This window comes from Lucilia sericata, unplaced genomic scaffold (assembly GCF_015586225.1).
Source record: "Lucilia sericata isolate MDLA Ls3-8-SP2 unplaced genomic scaffold, ASM1558622v1 Contig000688F_arrow, whole genome shotgun sequence".
Lineage (NCBI taxonomy): Eukaryota > Metazoa > Arthropoda > Insecta > Diptera > Calliphoridae > Lucilia > Lucilia sericata.
This window is the reverse complement of record NW_023994691.1, coordinates 197,490-222,816: the sequence shown is the minus strand read 5'-3', so window position 1 is coordinate 222,816 and position 25,327 is coordinate 197,490. Positions and strand designations below refer to the sequence as shown.

The 25,327-nt window shown below is 30.6% G+C and overlaps 1 protein-coding gene across 2 annotated transcripts in view; it reads left to right on the top strand.

Moving 5' to 3' along the window:
• The first annotated feature begins 7,602 nt into the window (after window positions 1-7,602).
• LOC119607339 (protein Tob1) overlaps window positions 7,603-25,327 on the top strand; it is a 64,129-nt gene continuing 46,404 nt past the window's right edge. Inside the window, exons 1-2 of one of the 2 annotated variants that reach the window (XM_037961205.1) lie at window positions 15,844-16,352; window positions 20,314-20,534. The gene's annotated coding sequence lies outside the window, so the exon portion shown is untranslated. Of the gene's footprint in view, window positions 7,897-15,843; window positions 16,353-20,313; window positions 20,535-25,327 lie in introns of those variants that run through there. The other variant, XM_037961206.1, reaches the window with a different exon arrangement.

Sequence of the window (25,327 nt, the reverse complement as noted above, 5' to 3'; positions counted from 1 at the left end):
TCTAGTCTAGTTTATAGTCTAGTCTAGTCTATAGTCTAGTCTATAGTCTAGTCTAGTCTATAGTCTAGTCTATAGTCTAGTCTAGTCTATAGTCTAGTCTATAGTCTAGTCTATAGTCTAGTCTATAGTCTAGTCTATAGTCTAGTCTATAGTCTAGTCTATAGTCTAGTCTATAGTCTAGTCTAGTCTATAGTCTAGTCTATAGTCTAGTCTATAGTCTAGTCTATAGTCTATTCTATAGTCTAGTCCATAGTCCAGTCTATAGTCTAGTCTATAGTCTAGTCTATAGTCTAGTCTATAGTCTAGTCTATAGTCTAGTCTATAGTCTAGTCTATAGTCTAGTCTATAGTCTAGTCTATAGTCTAGTCTATAGTCTAGTCTATAGTCTAGTCTATAGTCTAGTCTATAGTCTAGTCTATAGTCTAGTCCATAGTCTAGTCTATAGTCTAGTCTATAGTCTAGTCTATAGTCTAGTCCATAGTCTAGTCTATAGTCTAGTCTATAGTCTAGTCCATAGTCTAGTCTATAGTCTAGTCTATAGTCTAGTCTATAGTCTAGTCTATAGTCTAGTCTATAGTCTAGTCTATAGTCTAGTCTATAGTCTAGTCTATAGTCTAGTCTATAGTCTAGTCTATAGTCTAGTCTATAGTCTAGTCTATAGTCTAGTCTATAGTCTAGTCTATAGTCTAGTCTATAGTCTAGTCTATAGTCTAGTCTATAGTCTAGTCTATAGTCTAGTCTATAGTCTAGTCTATAGTCTAGTCTATACTCTAGTCTATAGTCTAGTCTATAGTCTAGTCTATAGTCTAGTCTATAGTCTAGTCTATAGTCTAGTCTATAGTCTAGTCTATAGTCTAGTCTATAGTCTAGTCTATAGTCTAGTCTATAGTCTAGTCTATAGTCTAGTCTATAGTCTAGTCTATAGTCTAGTCTATAGTCTAGTCTATCTATAGTCTAGTCTATAGTCTAGTCTATAGTCTAGTCTATAGTCTAGTCTATAGTCTAGTCTATAGTCTAGTCTATAGTCTAGTCTATAGTCTAGTCTATAGTCTAGTCTATAGTCTAGTCTATAGTCTAGTCTATAGTCTAGTCTATAGTCTAGTCTATAGTCTAGTCTATAGTCTAGTCTATAGTCTAGTCTATAGTAGTCTATAGTCTAGTCTATAGTCTAGTCTATAGTCTAGTCTATAGTCTAGTCTATAGTCTAGTCTATAGTCTAGTCTATAGTCTAGTCTATAGTCTAGTCTATAGTCTAGTCTATAGTCTAGTCTATAGTCTAGTCTATAGTCTAGTCTATAGTCTAGTCTATAGTCTAGTCTATAGTCTAGTCTATAGTCTAGTCTATAGTCTAGTCTATAGTCTAGTCTATAGTCTAGTATAGTCTAGTCTATATCTAGTCTATAGTCTAGTCTATAGTCTAGTCTATAGTCTAGTCTATAGTCTAGTCTATAGTATCTAGTCGTCTAGTCTAGTCTATAGTCTAGTCTATAGTCTAGTCTATAGTCTAGTCTATAGTCTAGTCTATAGTCTAGTCTATAGTCTAGTCTATAGTCTAGTCTATAGTCTAGTCTATAGTCTAGTCTATAGTCTAGTCTATAGTCTTGTCTATAGTCTAGTCTATAGTCTAGTCTATAGTCTAGTCTAAAGTCAAGTCTATAGTCTAGTCTATAGTCTAGTCTATAGTCTAGTCTATAGTCTAGTCTATAGTCTAGTCTATAGTCTAGTCTATAGTCTAGTCTATAGTCTAGTCTATAGTCTAGTCTATAGTCTAGTCTATAGTCTAGTCTATAGTCTAGTCTATAGTCTAGTCTATAGTCTTGTCTATAGTCTAGTCTATAGACTAGTCTATAGACTAGTCTATAGTCTAGTCTATAGTCTAGTCTATAGTCTAGTCTATAGTCTAGTCTATAGTCTAGTCTATAGTCTAGTCTATAGTCTAGTCTATAGTCTAGTCTATAGTCTAGTCTATAGTCTAGTCTATAGTCTAGTCTATAGTCTAGTCTATAGTCTAGTCTATAGTCTAGTCTATAGTCTAGTCTATAGTCTAGTCTATAGTCTAGTCTATAGTCTAGTCTATAGTCTAGTCTATAGTCTAGTCTATAGTCTAGTCTATAGTCTAGTCTATAGTCTAGTCTATAGTCTAGTCTATAGTCTAGTCTATAGTCTAGTCTATAGTCTAGTCTATAGTCTAGTCTATAGTCTAGTCTATAGTCTAGTCTATAGTCGAGTCTATAGTCTAGTCTATAGTCGAGTCTATAGTCTAGTCTATAGTCTAGTCTATAGTCTAGTCTATAGTCTAGTCTATAGTCTAGTCTATAGTCTAGTCTATAGTCTAGTCTATAGTCTAGTCTATAGTCTAGTCTATAGTCTAGTCTATAGTCTAGTCTATAGTCTAGTCTATAGTCTAGTCTATAGTCTAGTCTATAGTCTAGTCTATAGTCTAGTCTATAGTCTAGTCTATAGTCTAGTCTATAGTCTAGTCTATAGTCTAGTCTATAGTCTAGTCTAGTCTATAGTCTAGTCTATAGTCTAGTTCTAGCTCTGTCTGTAGTCTAGTCTATAGTTAGTCTATAGTCTAGTCTATAGTCTGTGGCAGCAAGATCAGTTTGTTTTTAAGCTTTAAGCTAGTCCTTGCAGTAGAAATACCAGAAATAAAACCCCCTAATATACTTACACGTATTTTTCGTGTTCGCCTTGAAGCATTAACTCTTTATTCATCACCTGCCATTTGTCAAATTCCTGTTTTAATGATGTTGTATCTGTTGAGTTTTTCATAATTTATAAACAAACAATTGTTTTTCTTCCCCTCCTTTATCAGGCTGTGGAAGGATTCAAAGATATGTATTTATTAAATTTGTATATGTATGTACATGTCAGAGTATTATATTCTCGCCGAAGCTGTAGAGTGTGTGTAAAAATTAATTATGAGTATAATTTATTTTACTTTAAAGATAATAACATAAACGCCAACCTTGGCTGTTAAATGTAAAAAAAATATATATGAAAAGTTTAAATTTAAAAATTTAAATTTCCATTAAGAAAGTAGAATAAAACTTCTATAATTCATAAGAGCAAACTCTGTGTCTACAACAATGAATTTTAAATCTTTTTGGCCTTTCACAACAACCCTTAGTATTATATTTCTAACTAAAAGTACTTATTTACTATTTTCTTTTGAAATCTTCTACGATTATTTTTGATCCTTATTATTTTCAAAATTATTAAACGCCTTCATTTCTCTGTGTTTACTAAAGTCCTGGTTTTAAAAAACATTTAGCTTTAAGAAAATCTTTTTATATATATATTCACCACCAATACTACTATTTTAAGCCCCAAAATCAGGGAGCACACTTAAGAGTAGAATGTGTGATAAAATAAGGTTATTTGGAAACTAAATTGTATACACACACACGTACATACATAAACAAACGGGCACAGTCATATATCGTATATAGAGCAGTGATTGGTGTCTTCATTGAATTTTAATATTTTTAAGTGTGTGTTGTGCTTTACACAGGATTCATGCCAGCAACAGAACAACATCATCCAAAAAAAAAAACGTAAAAAAATATGGGGTATCAAAGAAACGCATACACAGAAAAATAAATAGGATAAAATAAACAGATGATAAAAACAAAAAACAAAATTTTGCAAGCAAATACGAGGGCAAGCTGAGAATTAATTTATAGATTTTTTCCAATCAAAGCTAAATCATTGACAGATCATCTCTGATGTTCTATAGTATGCAGTCTGCAATCAAGTCTATAGTCTAGTCTGTAGTCCAGTATATATATTATTATAGTTTAATATAAAGTCTAGTCTATAGCCTATAGTCTAGTCTATACTCTAGTCTATAGTCTAGTCTATAGTCGAGTCTATGATCTAGTATGATCTAGTCTATAGACTCGACTATAGTCTAGACTATAGACTAGACTATAGACTATGCTATAGACTAGACTATAGACTAGACTATAGACTAGACTATAGACTAGACTATAGACTAGACTATAGACTAGACTATAGACTAGACTATAGACTATACTATAGACTAGACTATAGACTAGACTATAGACTAGACTATAGACTAGACTATAGACTAGACTATAGACTAGACTATAGACTAGACTATAGACTAGACTATAGACTAGACTATAGACTAGACTATAGACTAGACTATAGACTAGACTATAGACTAGACTATAGACTAGACTATAGACTAGACTATAGACTAGACTATAGACTAGACTATAGACTAGACTATAGACTAGACTATAGACTAGACTATAGACTAAACTATAGACTAGACTATAGACTAGACTATAGACTAGGACTATAGACTAGACTATAGACTAGACTGTAGACTAGATTATAGACAAGACTAAAGACTAGACTATAGACTAGACTATAGACTAGACTATAGACTAGACTGTAGACAAGACTATAAACTAGACTATAGTCTAGTCTTTAGACTAGATAGTCTAGTCTAGTCTATAGTCTAGTCTATAGTCTAGCCTATAGTCTAGTCTATAGTCTAGTCTATAGTCTAGCCTATAGTCTAGTCTATAGTCTAGTCTATAGTCTAGTCTATAGTCTAGTCTATAGTCTAGTCTATAGTCTAGTCTATAGTCTAGTCTATAGTCTAGTCTATAGTCTAGTCTATAGTCTAGTCTATAGTCTAGTCTATAGTCTAGTCTATAGTCTAGTCTATAGTCTAGTCTATAGTCTAGTCTATAGTCTAGTCTATAGTCTAGTCTATAGTCTAGTCTATAGTCTAGTCTATAGTCTAGTCTATAGTCTAGTCTATAGTCTAGTCTATAGTCTAGTCTATAGTCTAGTCTATAGTCTAGTCTATAGTCTAGTCTATAGTCTAGTCTATAGTCTAGTCTATAGTCTAGTCTATAGTCTAGTCTATAGTCTAGTCTATAGTCTAGTCTATAGTCTAGTCTATAGTCTAGTCTATAGTCTATAGTCTAGTCTAGTCTATAGTCTAGTCTATAGTCTAGTCTATAGTCTAGTCTATAGTCTAGTCTATAGTCTAGTCTAGTCTAGTCTATAGTCTAGTCTATAGTCTAGTCTATAGTCTAGTCTATAGTCTAGTCTATAGTCTAGTCTATAGTCTAGTCTATAGTCTAGTCTATAGTCTAGTCTATAGTCTAGTCTATAGTCTAGTCTATAGTCTAGTCTATAGTCTAGTCTATAGTCTAGTCTATAGTCTAGTCTATAGTCTAGTCTATAGTCTAGTCTATAGTCTAGTCTATAGTCTAGTCTATAGTCTAGTCTATAGTCTAGTCTATAGTCTAGTCTATAGTCTAGTCTATAGTCTAGTCTATAGTCTAGTCTATAGTCTAGTCTATAGTCTAGTCTATAGTCTAGTCTATAGTCTAGTCTATAGTCTAGTCTATAGTCTAGTCTATAGTCTAGTCTATAGTCTAGTCTATAGTCTAGTCTATAGTCTAGTCTATAGTCTAGTCTATAGTCTAGTCTATAGTCTAGTCTATAGTCTAGTCTATAGTCTAGTCTATAGTCTAGTCTATAGTCTAGTCTATAGTCTAGTCTATAGTCTAGTCTATAGTCTAGTCTATAGTCTAGTCTATAGTCTAGAGTCTAGTCTAAGTAGTCTAGTCTATAGTCTAGTCTATAGTCCTAGTCTATAGTCTAGTATAGTCCTAGTCTATAGTCTAGTCTATAGTCTAGTCCGATAGTCTAGTCTATAGTCTAGTCTATAGTCTAGTCTATAGTCTAGTCTATAGTCTAGTCTAGTCTATAGTCTAGTCTATAGACTAGTCTAGTCCTATAGTCTAGTCTATAGTCTATCTATAGTCTAGTCATATTCTAGTCTATAGTCTAGTCTATAGTCTAGTCTATAGTCTAGTCTATAATCTAGTCTATAGTCTAGTCTATAGTCTAGTCTATAGTCTAGTCTATAGTCTAGTCTATAGTCTAGTCTATAGTCTAGTCTATAGTCTAGTCTATAGTCTAGTCTATAGTCTAGTCTATAGTCAAGTCTATAGTCTAGTCTATAGTCTAGTCTATAGTCTAGTCTATAGTCTAGTCTATAGTCTAGTCTATAGTCTGGTCTATAGTCTAGTCTATAGTCTAGTCTATAGTCTAGTCTATAGTCTAGTCTATATTCCAGACTATAGTCCTAGTTTATAGTCCATACTATAGTCTATAGTCCAGACTATAGTCCAGACTATAGTCTAGTCTATAGTCTAGTCTATTCTATAGTGTAGTCTAGTATATAGTCTAGTCTATAGTCAATTGATTTCCTGAAATCGGTTAAATCTCGAGAAATTTGTCTAACAAAATATTAGCGAATTTCCCAAAATATATACTTTAAAGAAACTTTGTAGTCCACCCTAAAAAAAACAACAAACAAAACATATGTACATATTCTACACAAAAAACAACAAACCTACACAGATTGAGACTTTCCACAACCCACACCATAAATATAAAAACTTTCAACACAAAAATAACAAAAGATTAACACTCACAGTGATATAATAGTACACAAAAATACAAGAGATACACAAATTTAAAGAGACAAGAGAGTTAAAAAGCACAAGAGCATAATAAGCACTATTTGACATTTGAACTTTTTTTCTGCTTAGCAGTGATGAGTTGCTCTCTCCCTCTCTCTAACTCACTTGTAACAATTTTCTAGCACTCATTGAGGTTCTCACACTAACAAAATGAAGGAATTGTGAAAAAAGGAAAAAAAGCAAAATAACTTTGTTGTAAAACTAAAACACTCTCACTCTCTGCTGTGTATGTTAAACAAATAGTGCAAGTGTATTTCAATAGCAAAAGCAGCAAGCAGCAGCAATAACAACAATAGACGTAGCGTAAAACCACTTGTGCTACTAACACATTGAACCACAGACACAAAAAAACACAAATGTGGCTCATACCCATCGTCCTAGTCGCAGTTATACTCGTATTCGTAGTCGCCAAAACAGCCAAACAAGGATAATAAGTTTTTGTGTAATGGTGTATAGAAGTTGTTGTTGCTGTTGTTATGATTTTCATGTGCTGTGTGTTGTTTTTGCTGTGCTATATTTAAAGGAAACAACAGCAACAACAAATGCATTTGTTTTTTTTTATAGAACACACAACAAACACTCGCTACGTCTTACTCTTTATACTCTTGCTACAACCTATTACACCAAATAAAAAAGCTTTTACGTGTAGAGAAAAGCTTTTTTGGTCAATTTCTATAGAATTTCATTTTCCAGTTGTATGCTTTAAGGATAAAAATATATGTATTAAAACAAAAACAATGTGTTAGTGTATACGCCAACAGCAGCAATAACAACATTGCAACGACGACATACATTTGAGTTTGTTGTAGTTTTTTGTTTTTGCTTTTCACCAGCAATGACGACTACTATAAGCTTGATATGTTGTTGCTGCTGCTAAAGCAGCAACTACTACAACATGATGTGATGATTTTAATGTTTTTTCTTTTTTTCCATTAAGCTTAAAGTGAGATTTGCTATAAGATATTGACTGTTGTTGTTTTTGCTTTATTTTGCCAACATTTTTGGCAACATTTTCAGCTTTAAAAGTCAGTTACTTGTACGCCTTTGAAAACTTCACACATAGAAACGCGTTTGAAATTCTTACGGGTAAAAATTATTTTTAAATTGAAAATAATTCTTTGAAAAAGAAAAACTAAAAATTACATAAAAATAAAACAAAACAACGCTAAAAGAGAGTGTCATTTTTATACTCACAGAAAAATAAAACAACAGAAACAAAAAACACAACTTTAAGTTGTACGTGTGATAAAATAAAACAAGAAAGAAACAAAAAAAATAAGTGAGAATTTTATCACCAACAAAAATTACAGCAAGACTTAAGGCGCAGCAAGAGAAAAGGGAAATTCTTAAAGTAGGAATACTAAGTTAATTAACAATAACAACAATCAGTAAATATATTATGGACTTGCTTACATTCTAAATATTATTTTTTACGTTTTTGTTTTTCTGTTTTCTTATATAAAGAAATATATACATATTGTACGTGTTTAGTAACTAAATGATAAAAAATATTTTAAATATTTAAAGCCACAGTCAACAATTTATTTGTTAGTAAATAAAAATTTTGAAATAAAAAAGTAAACAAGTTCTTACCAACAAATTAAGAAATTATTTTAAAAAGCTGCAACAATAGCTATACAGCTAGCTGAATTTCATATTCAGCTGCATTTTATTATCAACTTTAAGAACATAACTATGTTTTTACGACTAAAAAATCTATTCAGCTGTTAAAGCTTACAATTCAGCTAGCTGAATAAACGTTAAATAAAGACTTTTGTCAAAATAATAAAACAAATAATAATTTATGACACTGATTAAGCTATTCAGCTGGCGGAATTTGATTTTGTAAAGAGATTATTAAGAAAAAAATTCTAACCAGTTAAAATTAACCATTAAGCCAACTAAATTTCATATTCAGCTAAATTTTGTGTATTCTTTATGCTTCAACGTTAAAAAATCAATTTAGCTGGAAAAATTTACATTTCATTCAGCTGAATAAAAGTTTAATAGATAGTTTTCCCAAAATAATACAAAATACTAATAAATTGTGGCAATAATTTTACTATTCAGCTAGCTGAACTTAATTTTAAAAAGGATTTTAACTTAAATAGCTAGCTGAATGGTATTATTTACTATTAATATGTTATTCAGCTAGCTGAATTGTATTTTTAAGCAAAATTTTATATATTCAGCAAGCTGTAATACAATTTATGTAATTTTATTTAATATTCTACTGGAAGAATTGTAATTTTGTTGCAATTATCGTTTATTCAGCTAGCTGAATTACAATTTCATTAGCTTTTTTATATGTAATTACTGAATTCCTTCCTAATCACTTAAAATATAACATTATGAATTGTAGTTTTAAGCTCATTTTAACATATTCAGCTAAGAATTGTAAATTACAACACCACAACTGGTTTGCTGAATTTCATATTTAAACAATATTTTCTATATTCAGCCAGCTGAATTAGAATATTAGACAGTTTTGTTTATATTCGGCTTAGTGAATTGAAATTTTTGTTTATTCAGCTTAATATTCTTTTTATTCAGCTTGCTGAATTGCAATATTAAATAATGTTTTACTAATATATTCATAAGCCGCTTGCTGAACTGTACATTTTAAGCAATATTTTGCATATTCAGCTAACTGAATTGTATATTTAAGCAATATTTTGCTTATTCAGCTAACTGAATTGTAATGTAATGCAGTTTTGTTTATATTCGGCTTGAAGAAAGCTTATTCAGCCTAACAAATAGTATCAATCATCAATATTTTTCATATTCAGCTTGCTGAATTGCAATTATAATTATAATTTTCACTTTCAGTTTGCTGAATTACAATTTGTGATAGTTTTATTTAGATTAGGCTTAAATAATTGCATTTTTGCATATTCTGCCTGATAAATAAATATATGAATATGAATTAAACTTGCTGAATTACAAACTTAAGCAACATTTTCAAAATTCAGCTAGCTGAATTTCATTTAATATTGCTTTAGATATATTCCGCCTGAAGAATAGTAATTCTTCCCTTATTCAGCCTGATACGTTGCATTTATCAGCAATGTTATATATATTAAACTTGCTGAATAGTAATAAAAATGAATCAAAACTATTCAATTATTAGAAATTTTATCAACAATTTTCTCTGAATAGAAAATATGGGAAATATTTTTGATAAATTTTCTAGAAAATAGAGAATTCTAAAACAATTATTTTCATAAAACAAAAAAAAAAATTGGGAAAATACTGCATTTAAGTTTAAAATTTCAATGCTAATCTTCAAAAAGTTTAATTAAAAATCAAAACTAAATAATAATATTACTATACGCCCACTTTTCCTTCTAGCAACCCTCAAACTACTTATGTACGATCATTTAACCAAAAAGTTTGGGTCTAGGTCAATATTATTATCTCTATAACATTAATTCAATGATAAAAAAAAAACAAAACCATTTAAATAATATTAATGTGTATTTATTCTTGGTTGCTTATCTATTATTAAAGAATTTATTAAATTATCGATCCATGGCAAAAGAAACAAAAACAACAACAAAAAGATAAACAAACACAACATACAGACCTCCCCCAATTAAGAACTAACCCTTGACTAAACACACAATCACAAGTGTATTAAAAAAAACACAAGAAAAAAAACTTATGCAAAACAAAACAACAACAACGAAGAAGAAAAATAAACAAAATAACAAATTTAAATGACAATTTTCCACTAAATTAACAACAATAATACACAGAGCAAAGTTAAACAACAACAATAGAGAAAAATTAAAAAAAAAAACAAATTATTAAATAAGTACAAAAAAATAACTGTATATATCACTACAATTTACTAATACATTCTTATATACTATTTAGTACATACATATGTCTGTATGTCGGTCTGTTTGTATGTCTATCGCTCTGTTTTAAATCCCTTTACATTTGTAATTTATCTGTACTCATTAAACATTACACTGTGAGAGCCATAAAACAAAACATCACAAGTTTTCTTCTTAGTTTTCATTTTCTAATGTTAGAAACGTAAATTTGTTTTTTTATTATTTTCTTATTTATTTACGTTGTTTTTGTTTTATTGTTGTTGATTTTTGTTCACGAGTGTAGATGTTATTACGGCGACAGTCATTTTTGATGTTTGGCCTAAAGTACATACGTTGGTTTTTTTCTAATATTTTTTTTGTTCTCTGTTAGTTAGATACGTCTTCTTCTCCCTTTTTATCATATGGTTGTTTGTTGTTGGTAAAAATAAAAACGAATTATTTTGCTAAGCAAGAGAGTTGCCAGGGTTTATTTACTTTGACGAAATAAGTTAGTAGTTTTATCTATAGGACTAGCTATAGACTAGACTATAGACTAGACTATAGACTAGACTATAGACTAGACTATAGACTAGACTATAGACTAGACTATAGACTAGAACTATGACTAGACTATAGACTATAGACTAGACTATAGGCTAGACGATAGGACTAGACTATAGATAGACTATAGGTTAGCTTATAGACTAGACTATAGACTAGATTATAGACTAGACTATAGACTAGATTATCGACTAGACTATAGACTAGACTATAGACTAGACTAATAGACTGACTACTAGACTAGACTATAGACTAGACTATAGACTAGACTATAGACTAGACTATAGACTAGACTATAGACTAGACTATAGACTAGACTATAGACTAGACTATAGACTAGACTATAGACTAGACTATAGACTAGACTATAGACTAGACTATAGACTAGACTATAGACTAGACTATAGACTAGACTATAGACTAGACTATAGACTAGACTATAGACTAGACTATAGACTAGACTATAGACTAGACTATAGACTAGACTATAGACTAGACTATAGACTAGACTATAGACTAGACTATAGACTAGACTATAGACTAGACTATAGGCTAGACTATAGACTAGACTATAGACTAGACTATAGACTAGACTATAGACTAGACTATAGACTAGACTATAGACTAGACTATAGACTAGACTATAGACTAGACTATAGACTAGACTATAGACTAGACTATAGACTAGACTATAGACTAGACTATAGACTAGACTATAGACTAGACTATAGACTAGACTATAGACTAGACTATAGACTAGACTATAGACTAGACTATGACTAGACTATAGACTAATAGACTAGACTAGCAGATAAGACTAGACTATAGACTAGACTATAGAAGACTATAGACTAGACTATAGACTAGACTATAGACTAGACTAAGATAGACTAGACTAGACTATGACTAGACTAGACTAGACTATAGACTAGACTATAGACTAGACTATAGACTAGACTATAGACTAGACTATAGACTAGGACTATAGACTAGACTATAGACTAGACTATAGACTAGACTAGACTAGATAGACTAGACTATAGACTAGACTATAGACTAGACTATAGACAGACTATAGGACTAGACATAGCTAACTATAGACTAGACTATAGACTAGACTATAGACTAGACTATAGACTAGACTATAGACTAGACTATAGACTAGACTATAGACTAGCCTAGACTAGACTAGACTAGACTATAGACTAGACTATAGACTAGACTATAGACTAGACTATAGACTAGACTATAGACTAGACTATAGTCTAGACTATAGACTAGACTATAGACTAGACTATAGACTAGACTATAGACTAGACTATAGACTAGACTATAGACTAGACTATAGACTAGACTATAGACTAGACTATAGACTAGACTATAGACTAGACTATAGACTAGACTATAGACTAGACTATAGACTAGACTATAGACTAGACTATAGACTAGACTAGACTCTAGACTAGACTAGACTCTAGACTAGACTAGACTATAGACTAGACTATAGACTATAGACTAGACTATAGACTAGACTAGACTAGACTAGACTATAGACTAGACTAGACTAGACTCTAGACTAGACTAGACTCTAGACTAGACTAGACTCTAGACTAGACTAGACTCTAGACTAGACTCTAGACTAGACTATAGACTAGACTAGACTATAGACTAGACTAGACTCTAGACTAGACTACTATAGACTAGAACTATAGACTAGACTCTAGACTAGACTATAGACTAGACTATAGGCTAGACTATAGGCTAGACTATAGGCTAGACTATAGACTAGACTATAGACTAGACTATAGGCTAGACTATAGGCTAGACTATAGGCTAGACTATAGACTAGACTAGAGCTAGACATATAGGCTAGACTATAGACTAGACTATGAGGCTAGACTATAGACTATACTATAGACTAGACTATAGACTAGACTATAGACTAGACTCTAGACTAGACTCTAGACTAGACTCTAGATTAGACTCTAGACTAGACTCTAGACTAGACTCTAGACTAGACTCTAGACTAGACTCTAGACTAGACTCTAGACTAGACTCTAGACTAGACTCTAGACTAGACTCTAGACTAGACTCTAGACTAGACTCTAGACTAGACTCTAGACTAGACTCTAGACTAGACTAGACTAGACTAGACTAGACTATAGACTAGTATAGACTAGACTATAGACTAGACTATAGACTAGACTATAGACTAGACTATAGACTAGACTATAGACTATAGACTAGACTAGACTAGACTAGACTATAGACTAGACTATAGACTAGACTATAGACTAGACTATAGACTAGACTATAGACTAGACTATAGACTAGACTATAGACTAGACTATGAATAGACTATAGACTAGACTATAGAATAGACTATAGACTAGACTATAGACTAGACTATAGACTAGACTATAGACTAGACTATTGACTAGACTATAGACTAGACTATAGACTAGACTATAGACTAGACTATAGACTAGACTATAGACTAGACTATAGACTAGACTATAGACTAGACTATAGACTAGACTATAGACTAGACTATAGACTAGACTATAGACTAGACTATAGACTAGACTATAGACTAGACTATAGACTAGACTATAGACTAGACTATAGACTAGACTATAGACTAGACTATAGACTAGACTATAGACTAGACTAGCTATAGACTAGACTATAGACTAGACTATAGACTAGACTATAGACTAGACTATAGACTAGACTATAGACTAGACTATAGACTAGACTATAGACCTAGACTATAGACTAGACTATAGACTAGACTATAGACTAGACTATAGACTAGACTATAGACTAGACTATAGACTAGACTATGACTAGACTATAGACTAGACTATAGACTAGACTATAGACTAGACTATAGACTAGACTATAGACCTAGACTATAGACTAGACTATAGACTAGACTATAGACTAGACTATAGACTAAACTATAGACTATAGACTAGACTATAGACTAGACTATAGACTAGACTATAGACTAGACTATAGACTAGACTATAGACTAGACTATAGACTAGACTATAGACTAGACTATAGACTAGACTATAGACTAGACTATAGACTAGACTATAGACTAGACTATAGACTAGACTATAGACTAGACTATAGACTAGACTATAGACTAGACTATAGACTAGACTATAGACTAGACTATAGACTAGACTATAGACTAGACTATAGACTAGACTATAGACTAGACTATAGACTAGACTATAGACTAGACTATAGACTAGACTATAGACTAGACTATAGACTAGACTATGACTAGACTATAGACTAGACTATAGACTAGACTATAGACTAGACTATAGACTAGACTATAGACTAGACTATAGACTAGACTATAGACTAGACTATAGACTAGACTATAGACTAGACTATAGACTAGACTATAGACTAGACTATAGACTAGACTATAGACTAGACTATAGACTAGACTATAGACTAGACTATAGACTAGACTATAGACTAGACTATAGACTAGACTATAGACTAGACTATAGACTAGACTATAGACTAGACTATAGACTAGACTATAGACTAGACTATAGACTAGACTATAGACTAGACTATAGACTAGACTATAGACTAGACTATAGACTAGACTATAGACTAGACTATAGACTAGACTATAGACTAGACTATAGACTAGACTATAGACTAGACTATAGACTAGACTATAGACTAGACTATAGACTAGACTATAGACTAGACTATAGACTAGACTATAGACTGGACTATAGACTAGACTATGGACTAGACTATAGACTAGACTATAGACTAGACTATAGACTAGACTATAGACTAGACTATAGACTAGACTATAGACTAGACTATAGACTAGACTATAGACTAGACTATAGACTAGACTATAGACTAGACTATAGACTAGACTATAGACTAGACTATAGACTAGACTATAGACTAGACTATAGACTAGACTATAGACTAGACTATAGACTAGACTATAGACTAGACTATAGACTAGACTATAGACTAGACTATAGACTAGACTATAGACTAGACTATAGACTAGACTATAGACTAGACTATAGACTATTGGGATCAAATACTTTGATCCCAATATCCACGAGCAGATGTAACCTCATTCGACGACCTTAAAGAGATTTGCCTAGTTTTTTTATTGATTCCTTAAAACCTACTAGGATGGCTAATATGGATCTTTGATCCTATATAAAAGATCTTTAGAACACTTTCTATACCAACTAATAACACTTGGGTAACACTTTATACTAGTGATATTGTGCGCGCACACTTTGTTTTTTTTATCTTCTCACACTCTCTCGCTCTCTCTCCCCTAATTTAGATGTTGTGTGTGCAAGAGTAAAAAAAAGTTAGGGTGTATGTGTTAGAGTGTTTGTTTCTAACATTTAGTATTTGACTAAATAACAGTATTGCTAAAGTTTTGTTGTTGTTGCTGTTGTTATTTGCCTTCGTCACTAAATTCTGTGTAGTGTGTGTTTGTTTTTTCGCCTGTGGGCCATAGCGGGCATACAAGTGAGTTTAGGTTTTCTTACTATTTTTTTTTACAATATTTTGTTGTTATTTTTATTTAAACAGTTTTTTTTGCTTTCGACTCGTGCACTTACACTCAAAAAATAAACAAAAAATACTAAAAAGCAAACAACTACAACATTTACCATTCACGAGTTTAGCAGTGAAATGTTGTTGTTGGTGTGAGCAAAATAATCATTAAAAATGTTATTGTTGTGAGTGAGTTAGTGTATGTGTGTGTGTGTAAGAGTAAAACAAAATTATGTTGTGTGTCTTGGGCTGTCTATTTGTTGTCGTCGTCGTCGTAGTTGCTCTACTTAGCAATTGCTCTACTCTGGCATAGTATTCTGCTGTCGTCTGTCGTAGTTAACAGTTGTCGTGGTACGTTGCTCATCATCACATGTGAATTTACGGTGAAGAGGAGTACAAAAAAACACACAAAATCTTTGTATTGTTTAGTGTCAAAATAAAGCCAGAAAAAAGCTTAATTTTTTAAAGAAAAAAAATTCAAATAAAAATAGAAATAAATACAAAAGTCAGCTGTTCGAAACGTATTTTTTTATACCTGCAACAAAATAATATAAATTTTTATAAAAAATTTAAAAAAATATTTAAAACTAATTTAAGTTAAATTTTTCGGTTTTTTCTACAACAGCACACGGTTTAAATTTTAATTATAATTAAATAACGTTCTTCAAAAGAAATAAACGTTATTATTTGAAGTTTAGTGGATAAAATAACCAAAAAAAAGTGTCATTGCTAATAAACAACCACAAAAAATTAAAAATTCCTTTAAACAAGCAGATATCACTCATACGTCTAGAGGTCCCTTATGTAGAAAAAACTAAACGTAAAGAAAGAACGAAATAAAAAGGTTTGTGTTTAAACAATTTTATTTTTATTTAATTTCTTTAAAGTTTTTTTTTTGTGTTTATGTATATTTTTTTTAAATTCTAAGTGCCAGTGTAGTAGTGTAATATATTAAGTGAGCCAGCAACAAATTCTATAAACAATTACGTAAATCAAATTCATAATAAATCATAAAAAATATTAAAAAATTAATAAAATTAAATAAATTTATTAAACATAAATTTTAATAACAAAATTAATTTATTAACCATTAAAACCTTAAAAAAAACAAATATAAATCTTTTGTTATAAAACAATAAAACTGTCAAAAAGTATTTAAATTTTAAAAATAAACAAATCTTCAAAATCTACTTCAATTAAATAATTACATAATTTACATTTAAAAAAAAGCTTGTGTAATTTTGTTTAAATATTTATTTTGTTTAAAATTCTATTCCATTTTTATCGCTTAAAATAAATAATTTTACAAAAAACTCTTAAACACGGAAAATATTTATTTATAAAAAAAAACAGGAAAAAATCTGTTTATATAATAACTCAAATAAACTTAAACATTTATTGTAGTTAATTTAATTAAAAAGCATTATAATAACAATAACAAATAAATGAAAAAATAAACAAATTTAAAAAAAACACACACACACACACTATAAATGACAAAATAAAAAATAAATTAATTCTAGATCCCAGTGAACTCATTTAGGGTTTTAATTCCAAAAAATAAAGTAAATATTAATAAAAAAAAAATATTTAAAATTAAACAAACAAGTATCAACAGTTTTAAGTTTAAAAAAACATCAAAATGAATGCAGTTTTTTTAAATTATATAAAAAATACTTTTCGACTTAATTAATTAAAAATGTGCCTTTAACTAACTAAAAATTCCAGCAGAAATTTAAGCCTTTAGGTCGCTTTAGTTTTCTTTAATTTTTCTTTAATAAAGTATAAGGAATCATCCACTGAAACTGTAAAAAAATTATACAGATTTTTCAAAAGTGTTCGATATTGAAGTGATATAAATCCGTTGCAAAACTAAAAGGATTTAAGTACTTGAAGCCGAATTGAAAAATCTCATTGATTTTTAAACTTTGAGTACTCTTTACAAACTTATAAAAAGTTTACATAGAGCAGCTTTTCTAAAATTTAGAAAAGGTCTTCCACAAGTCCACGACCGAAAAAAAAAACAAATAAATGATTTTAACATTGATGCTCCTTCAAGAGATATGATAAGTTCTGTTCTAATTGTGTTCTAGTTGTGTTCTAATTCTGTTCTAGTTCCGTTCTAGTTCTGTTCTAGTTCTGTTCTAGTTCTGTTCTAGTTCTGTTCTAGTTCTGTTCTAGTTCTGTTCTAGTTCTGTTCTAGTTCTGTTCTAGTTCTGTTCTAGTTCTGTTCTAGTTCTGTTCTAGTTCTGTTCTAGTTCTGTTCTAGTTATGTTCTAGTTCTGTTCTAGTTCTGTTCTAGTTCTGTTCTAGTTCTGTTCTAGTTCTGTTCTAGTTCTGTTCTAGTTCTGTTCTAGTTCTGTTCTAGTTCTGTTCTAGTTCTGTTCTAGTTCTGTTCTAGTTCTGTTCTAGTTCTGTTCTAGTTCTGTTCTAGTTCTGTTCTAGTTCTGTTCTAGTTCTGTTTCTAGTTCTGTTCTAGTTCTGTTCTAGTTCTGTTCTGTTCTGTTCTAGTTCTGTTCTAGTTCTGTTCTAGTTCTGTTCTAGTTTGTTCTAGTTCTGTTCTAGTTCTGTTCTAGTTCTGTTCTAGTTCTGTTCTAGTTCTGTTCTAGTCTGTTCTAGTTCTGTTCTAGTTCTGTTCTAGTTCTGTTCTAGTTCTGTTCTAGTTCTGTTCTAGTTCATTTCTGTTCTAGTCAGTTCTGTTCTAGTTCTAGTTCTGTTCTAGTTCTAGTTCTGTGTTCTTGCTGTTCTGTTCTGTTCTGTTCTGTTCTAGTTCTAGTTCTGGTTCTAGTTCTGTTCTAGTTCTGTTCTAGTTCTGTTCTAGTCTGTTCTAGTTCTGTTCTAGTTCTGTTCTAGTTCTTTCTAGTTTCTGTTCTAGTTTCTGTTCTAGTTCTGTTCTAGTTCTGTTCTAGTTCTGTTCTATTGTTCTGTTCTAGTTCTGTTCTAGTTCTGTTCTAGTTCTGTTCTAGTTCTGTTTCTAGTTCTGTTCTAGTTCTGTTCTAGTTCTGTTCTAGTTCTGTCTAGTTTCGTTCTAGTTCTGTTCTAGTTCTGTTCTAGTTCTGTTCTAGTTCTGTTCTAGTTCTTGTTCTTATGTTCTGTTCTAGTTCTGTTCTAGTTCTGTTCTAGTTCTGTTCTAGTTCTGTTCTAGTTCTGTTCTAGTTTGTTCTAGTTCTGTTCTAGTTCTTTTCTAGTTCTTTTCTAATTCTGTTCTAGTTCTGTTCTAGTTCAGTTCTAGTTCTAGTTCTGTTCTAGTTCTGTTCTAGTTCTAGTTCTGTTCTATTCTGTTCTAGTTCTAGTTCTGTTCTAGTTCTGTTCTAGTTCTGTTCTAGTTCTGTTCTAGTTCTGTTCTAGTTCTGTTCTAGTTCTGTTCTAGTTCTGTTCTAGTTCTGTTCTAGTTCTGTTCTAGTTCTGTTCTAGTTCTGTTCTAGTTCTGTTCTAGTTCTGTTCTAGTTCTGTTCTAGTTCTGTTCTAGTTCTGTTCTAGTTCTGTTCTAGTTCTGTTCTAGTTCTGTTCTAGTTCTGTTCTAGTTCTGTTCTAGTTCTGTTCTAGTTCTGTTCTAGTTCTGTTCTAGTTCTGTTCTAGTTCTGTTCTAGTTCTGTTCTAGTTCTGCTCTAGTTCTGTTCTAGTTCTGTTCTAGTTCTGTTCTAGATCTGTTCTAGTTCTGTTCTAGTTCTGTTCTAGTTCTGTTCTAGTTCTGTTCTATTTCTGTTCTAGTTCTGTTCTAGTTTTGTTCTAATTTTGTTCTAATTTTGTTCTAATTGTGTTCTAGTTCTGTTGTATCCTGATTTATTCTCTACATGTTGACAGACGGACATCGCTCATATCTTCATTATTTATGGGTAAATTTTTCAAATTTTAATTAAAAAATTCTTCAAATGCATGGTATGGAGAACTACAGAAGATTTAGTTCTCGAAGAAAATTTTTTAAAATTGTTTTCATCATAAGGATAGACAGACATCGCTAAAATGCACTTTACCTTTTAGAATTGTTTGTTGTCTAGTTCTCATGGAAAATCTTTCATTGTTGTCGTCCTATGTTCAGAAATTCAGTTTCCTTGACATAACATTTAGTATTTGACTAAATAACAGTATTGCTAACGTTTTGTTGTTGTTGCTGTTGTTATTTGCCTTCGTCACTAAAGTCTGTGTAGTGTGTGTTTGTTTTTTCGCCTGTTGGCCATAGCGGGCATACAAGTGAGTTTAAGTTTTTCTTACTATTTTTTTCACAATATTTTGTTGTTATTTTTATTTAAACAAAAAATACTAAAAAGCAAACAACTACAACATTTACCATTCACGAGTTTAGCAGTGAAATGTTGTTGTTGTTGTTGGTGTGAGCAAAATAATCATTAAAAATGTTATTGTTGTGAGTGAGTAAGTGTATGTGTGTGTGTAAGAGTAAAACAAAATTATGTTTTGTGGCTTGGGCTGTCTGTTTGTTGTCGTCGTCGTAGTTGCTCTACTTAGCAATTGCTCTACTCTGGCATAGTATTCTGCTGTCGTCTGTCGTAGTTAACAGTTGTCGTGGTACGTTGCTCATCATCACATGTGAATTTACGGTGAAGAGGAGTACAAAAAAAAAAACACACAAAATCTTTTGTATTGTTTAGTGTCAAAATAAAGCCAGAAAAAAGCTTAATTTTTTAAAGAAAAAAAATTCAAATAAAAATAGAAATAAATACAAAAGTCAGCTGTTCGAAACGTATTTTTTTTATACCTGCAACAAAAATAATATAAATTTTTATAAAAAATTTAAAAAAATATTTAAAACTAATTTAAGTTAAATTTTTCGGTTTTTTCTACAACAGCACACGGTTTAAATTTTAATTATAATTAAATAACGTTCTTCAAAAGAAATAAAACGTTATTATTTGAAGTTTAGTGGATAAAATAACCAAAAAAAAGTGTCATTGCTAATAAACAACCACAAAAAATTAAAAATTCCTTTAAACAAGCAGATATCACTCATACGTCTAGAGGTCCCTTATGTAGAAAAAACTAAACGTAAAGAAAAGAACGAAATAAAAAGGTTTGTGTTTAAAACAATTTTATTTTTATTTAATTTTTTTAAAGTTTTTTTGTGTTTATGTATATTTTTTTAAATTCTAAGTGTCAGTGTAGTAGTGTAATATATTAAGTGAGCCAGCAACAAAATTCTATAAACAATTACGTAAATCAAATTCATAATAATCATAAAAAATATTAAAAATTAATAAAAATAAAATAAATTTATTAAACATAAATTTTAATAACAAAATTAATTTATTAACCATTAAAACCTTAAAAAAACCAAAATATAAATCTTTTGTTATAAAACAATAAAACTTTCAAAAAAGTATTTAAATTTTAAAAATAAACAAATCTTCAAAATCTACTCTAATAAAATAATTACATAATTTACATTAAAAAAAAAAAAATAGCTTGTGTAATTTTGTTTAAATATTTATTTTGTTTAAAATTGTATTCAATTTTTATCACTTAAAGTAAATAATTTTACACAAAACTCTTAAACACGGAATATATTTATTTATTTATAAAAAAAACAGGAAAAAATCTGTTTATATAATAACTCAAATAAACTTAAACATTTATTGTAGTTAATTTAATTAAAAAGCATTATAATAACAATAACAAATAAATGAAATATAAACAAATTTAAAAAAAAAACAAAACACACACACACACTATAAATGACAAAATAAAAAATAAAATTAATTCTAGATCCCAGTGAACTCATTTAGGGTTTTAATTCCAAAAAATTAAGTAAATATTAATAAAAAAAATATTTAAAAATTAAACAAACAAGTGTCAACAGTTTTTAAGTTTAAAAAATATCAAAATGAATGCAGTTTTTTTGTAAATTTTATCAAAAAATACTTTTCGACTTAATAAATTAAAAACATGCCGTTAACTAACCAAAAATTCCAGCAGAAATTTAAGCCTTTAGGTCGCTCAGTGATAATTTAGTTTTCTTTAATTTTTTCTTTAATAAAGTATAAGGAATCATCCACTGAAACTGTAAAAAAATTATACAGATTTTTCAAAAGTGTTCGATATTGAAGTGATATAAATCCGTTGCAAAACTAAAAGGATTTAAGTACTTGAAGCCGAATTGAAAAATCTCATTGATTTTAAACTTTGAGTACTCATTACAAACTTATAAAAAGTTTCCATAGAGCAGCTTTTCTAAAATTTAGAAAAGGGCTTTCACAAGTCCAAGACCGAAAAAAAACAAATAAATGATTTTAACATTGATGCTCCTTCAAGAGAAATGATGAGTTCTGTTCCAGTTCTGTTCTAGTTCTGTTCTAGTTCTGTTCTAGTTCTGTTCTAGTTCTGTTCTAGTTCTGTTCTAGTTCTGTTCTAGTTCTGTTCTAGTTCTGTTCTAGTCTGTTCTAGTTCTGTTCTAGTTCTGTTCTAGTTCTGTTCTAGTTCTGTTCTAGTTCTGTTCTAGTTCTGTTCTAGTTCTGTTCTAGTTCTGTTCTAGTTCTGTTCTAGTTCTGTTCTAGTTCTGTTCTAGTTCTGTTCTAGTTCTGTTCTAGTTCTGTTCTGTTCTAGTTCTGTTCTAGTTCTGTTCTAGTTCTGTTCTAGTTCTGTTCTAGTTCTGTTCTAGTTCTGTTCTAGTTCTGTTCTAGTTCTGTTCTAGTTCTGTTCTAGTTCTGTTCTAGTTCTGTTCTAGTTCTGTTCTAGTTCTGTTCTAGTTCTGTTCTTGTTCTGTTCTAGTTCTGTTCTAGTTCTGTTCTAGTTCTGTTCTAGTTCTGTTCTAGTTCTGTTCTAGTTCTGTTCTAGTTCTGTTCTAGTTCTGTTCTAGTTCTGTTCTAGTTCTGTTCTAGTTTTGTTCTAATTTTGTTCTAATTGTGTTCTAGTTCTGTTGTATCCTGATTTATTCTCTACATGTTGACAGACGGACATCGCTCATATCTTCATTATTTATGGGTAAATTTTTCAAATTTTAATTAAAAAATTCTTCAAATGCATGGTATGGAGAACTACAGAAGATTTAGTTCTCGAAGAAAATTTTTTAAAATTGTTTTCATCATAAGGATAGACAGACATCGCTAAAATGCACTTTACCTTTTAGAATTGTTTGTTGTCTAGTTCACATGGAAAAATCTTTCATTGTTGTCGTCCTCTGTTCAGAAATTCAGTTTCCTTGACATAATTCCTATGAATTTTTCAATCAGTGCACATGGGAATTTCACAGTCTAAATCCGCACGACCAATTTTGAATAGTTGTACCCTTAATGGTTTTGCGTTCGTCAAGTTAAATACCTCGAGCAACCTGAACACCTGATATCGCCCTAATTGCCTTCTGACTGTCGGTAAATGTGGCGCCATATTTATTCTAATCCAATTTACGCATTCCGTTACTGCTCGGACTTCACTAGTGTTGTAATTATTTAGATGGTAGACATCTCTAGTCCGAGTCCGTTTTTCCCTCATTTTACAGGCATATGTCCAGCAACGGACCATGATATTCTATCTGCGATCAGTGTTTCAAAGTTCCTGATACATTCGGTAACTGGTATATTTAACAACCTAATAAAACTTTAATTAATAACTTATTGTTTTTTCATTCCACCTTGTGTTATTTTAACTAATTTTCTTTCTTATTAAATACTGTTTATTTGCTTTCCTAACAAACAAATAACTGAAACAATTACTTTAATTTAAATTCACTTGCATAATTCTTCTTCTTTTTTTATACATTAATTTGCAATTGTTAGTTAAATATCAAATTACAAAAACAAAACAGCAAACAGAAATAGAAATGAAACAGTAATAGTATTTAATTTATTTAACTATTGCATTGAATCTTCATTATAACTAAAATGTATATATTTAACTAATGTAATTGTCATGTCAATTTTTTATTATCATTAAAAAACAAAAGTTAAAACGTTTTGTCATTGAATAACAAAACAACAATATGGGTGATAGATAAATGTTAAATGACTGAAGACGACTAGTGTTGAGGCTATAATAATGAAATGTTTTTTTTTAGTTTTTCGACATTAATCTTAAGATAGTACAGGAGATAAAGTGGTAATTGTTGTAAAAATACTATGTTTACCTTAAAATTTAACGATTTGACTTTAAAAACAATAAAAGATAAACATTTACAGACACTGGCGTTTATTTTTAAACTATTTGCTAAATGGTTTAAACAATTTTTACAGTAAGAACATCAAAAATTAATTTTATTGTACTTATAGTTCAGTCCTAGTTCTGTTCTAGTTCTGTTCTAGTTCTGTTCTAGTACTGTTCTAGTTCTGTTCTAGTTCTGTTCTAGTACTGTTCTAGTTCTGTTCTAGTTCTGTTCTAGTTCTGTTCTAGTTCTGTTCTAGTTTCTGTTCTAGTTCTGTTCTAGTTCTGTTCTAGTTCTCTCCTAGTTCTGTTCTAGTTCTGTTCTAGTTCTGTTCTAGTTCTGTTCTAGTTCTGTTCTAGTTCTGTTCTAGTTCTGTTCTAGTTCTGTTCTAGTTCTGTTCTAGTTCTGTTCTAGTTCTGTTCTAGTTCTGTTCTAGTTCTGTTCTAGTTCTGTTCTAGTTCTGTTCTAGTCTGTCTAGTTCTGTTCTAGTTCTGTTCTAGTTCTGTTCTAGTTCTGTTCTAGTTCTGTTCTAGTTCTGTTCTAGTTCTGTTCTAGTTCTGTTCTAGTTCTGTTCTAGTTCTGTTCTAGTTCTGTTCTAGTTCTGTTCTAGTTCTGTTCTAGTTCTGTTCTAGTTCTGTTCTAGTTCTGTTCTAGTTCTGTTCTAGTTCTGTTCTAGTTCTGTTCTAGTTCTGTTCTAGTTCTGTTCTAGTTCTGTTCTAGTTCTGTTCTAGTTCTGTTCTAGTTCTGTTCTAGTTCTGTTCTAGTTCTGTTCTAGTTGTGTTCTAGTTCTGTTCTAGTTCTGTTCTAGTTCTGTTCTAGTTCTGTTCTAGTTCTGTTCTAGTTCTGTTCTAGTTCTGTCCTAGTTCTGTTCTAGTTCTGTTCTAGTTCTGTTCTAGTTCTGTTCTAGTTCTGTTCTAGTTCTGTTCTAGGTTCTGTTCTAGTTCTGTTCTAGTTCTGTTCTAGTTCTGTTCTAGTTCTGTTCTAGTTCTGTTCTAGTTCTGTTCTAGTTCTGTTCTACTTCTGTTCTAGTTTCTGTTCTAGTTCTGTTCTAGTTCTGTTCTAGTTCTGTACTAGTTCTGTTCTAGTTCTGTTCTAGTTCTGTTCTAGTTCTGTTCTAGTTCTGTTCTAGTTCTGTTCTAGTTCTGTTCTAGTTCTGTTCTAGTTCTGTTCTAGTTCTGTTCTAGTTCTGTTCTAGTTCTGTTCTAGTTCTGTTCTAGTTCTGTTCTGTTCTAGTTCTGTTCTAGTTCTGTTCTAGTTCTGTTCTAGTTCTGTTCTAGTTCTGTTCTAGTTCTGTTCTGTTCTAGTTCTGTTCTAGTTCTAGTTCTAGTTCTGTTCTAGTTCTGTTCTAGTTCTGTTCTAGTTCTGTTCTAGTTCTGTTCTAGTTCTGTTCTACTTCTGTTCTAGTTCTGTTCTAGTTCTGTTCTAGTTCTGTTCTAGTTCTGTTCTAGTTTTGTTCTAGTTCTGTTCTAGTTCTAGTGCTGTTGTTGTTCTGTTATAGTGCTGTTTGGTGGTGTTCCAGTACTGTCTAGTACTGTTCTAGTTCTGTTCTACTTCAGCTCTGTTTAAATTCTAGTTCCCATTATTAAAAATGTTGTGCGAAAAGAATATAATCTTAAATTCCCTCTTCTTAGTTACATATTTATTTCTATACTACATTTAAACAAGTCTACAAATCATTAGGTCGGTAATTTATCATAAATATTATATTTAATATTCATCAACATAAAAAACCT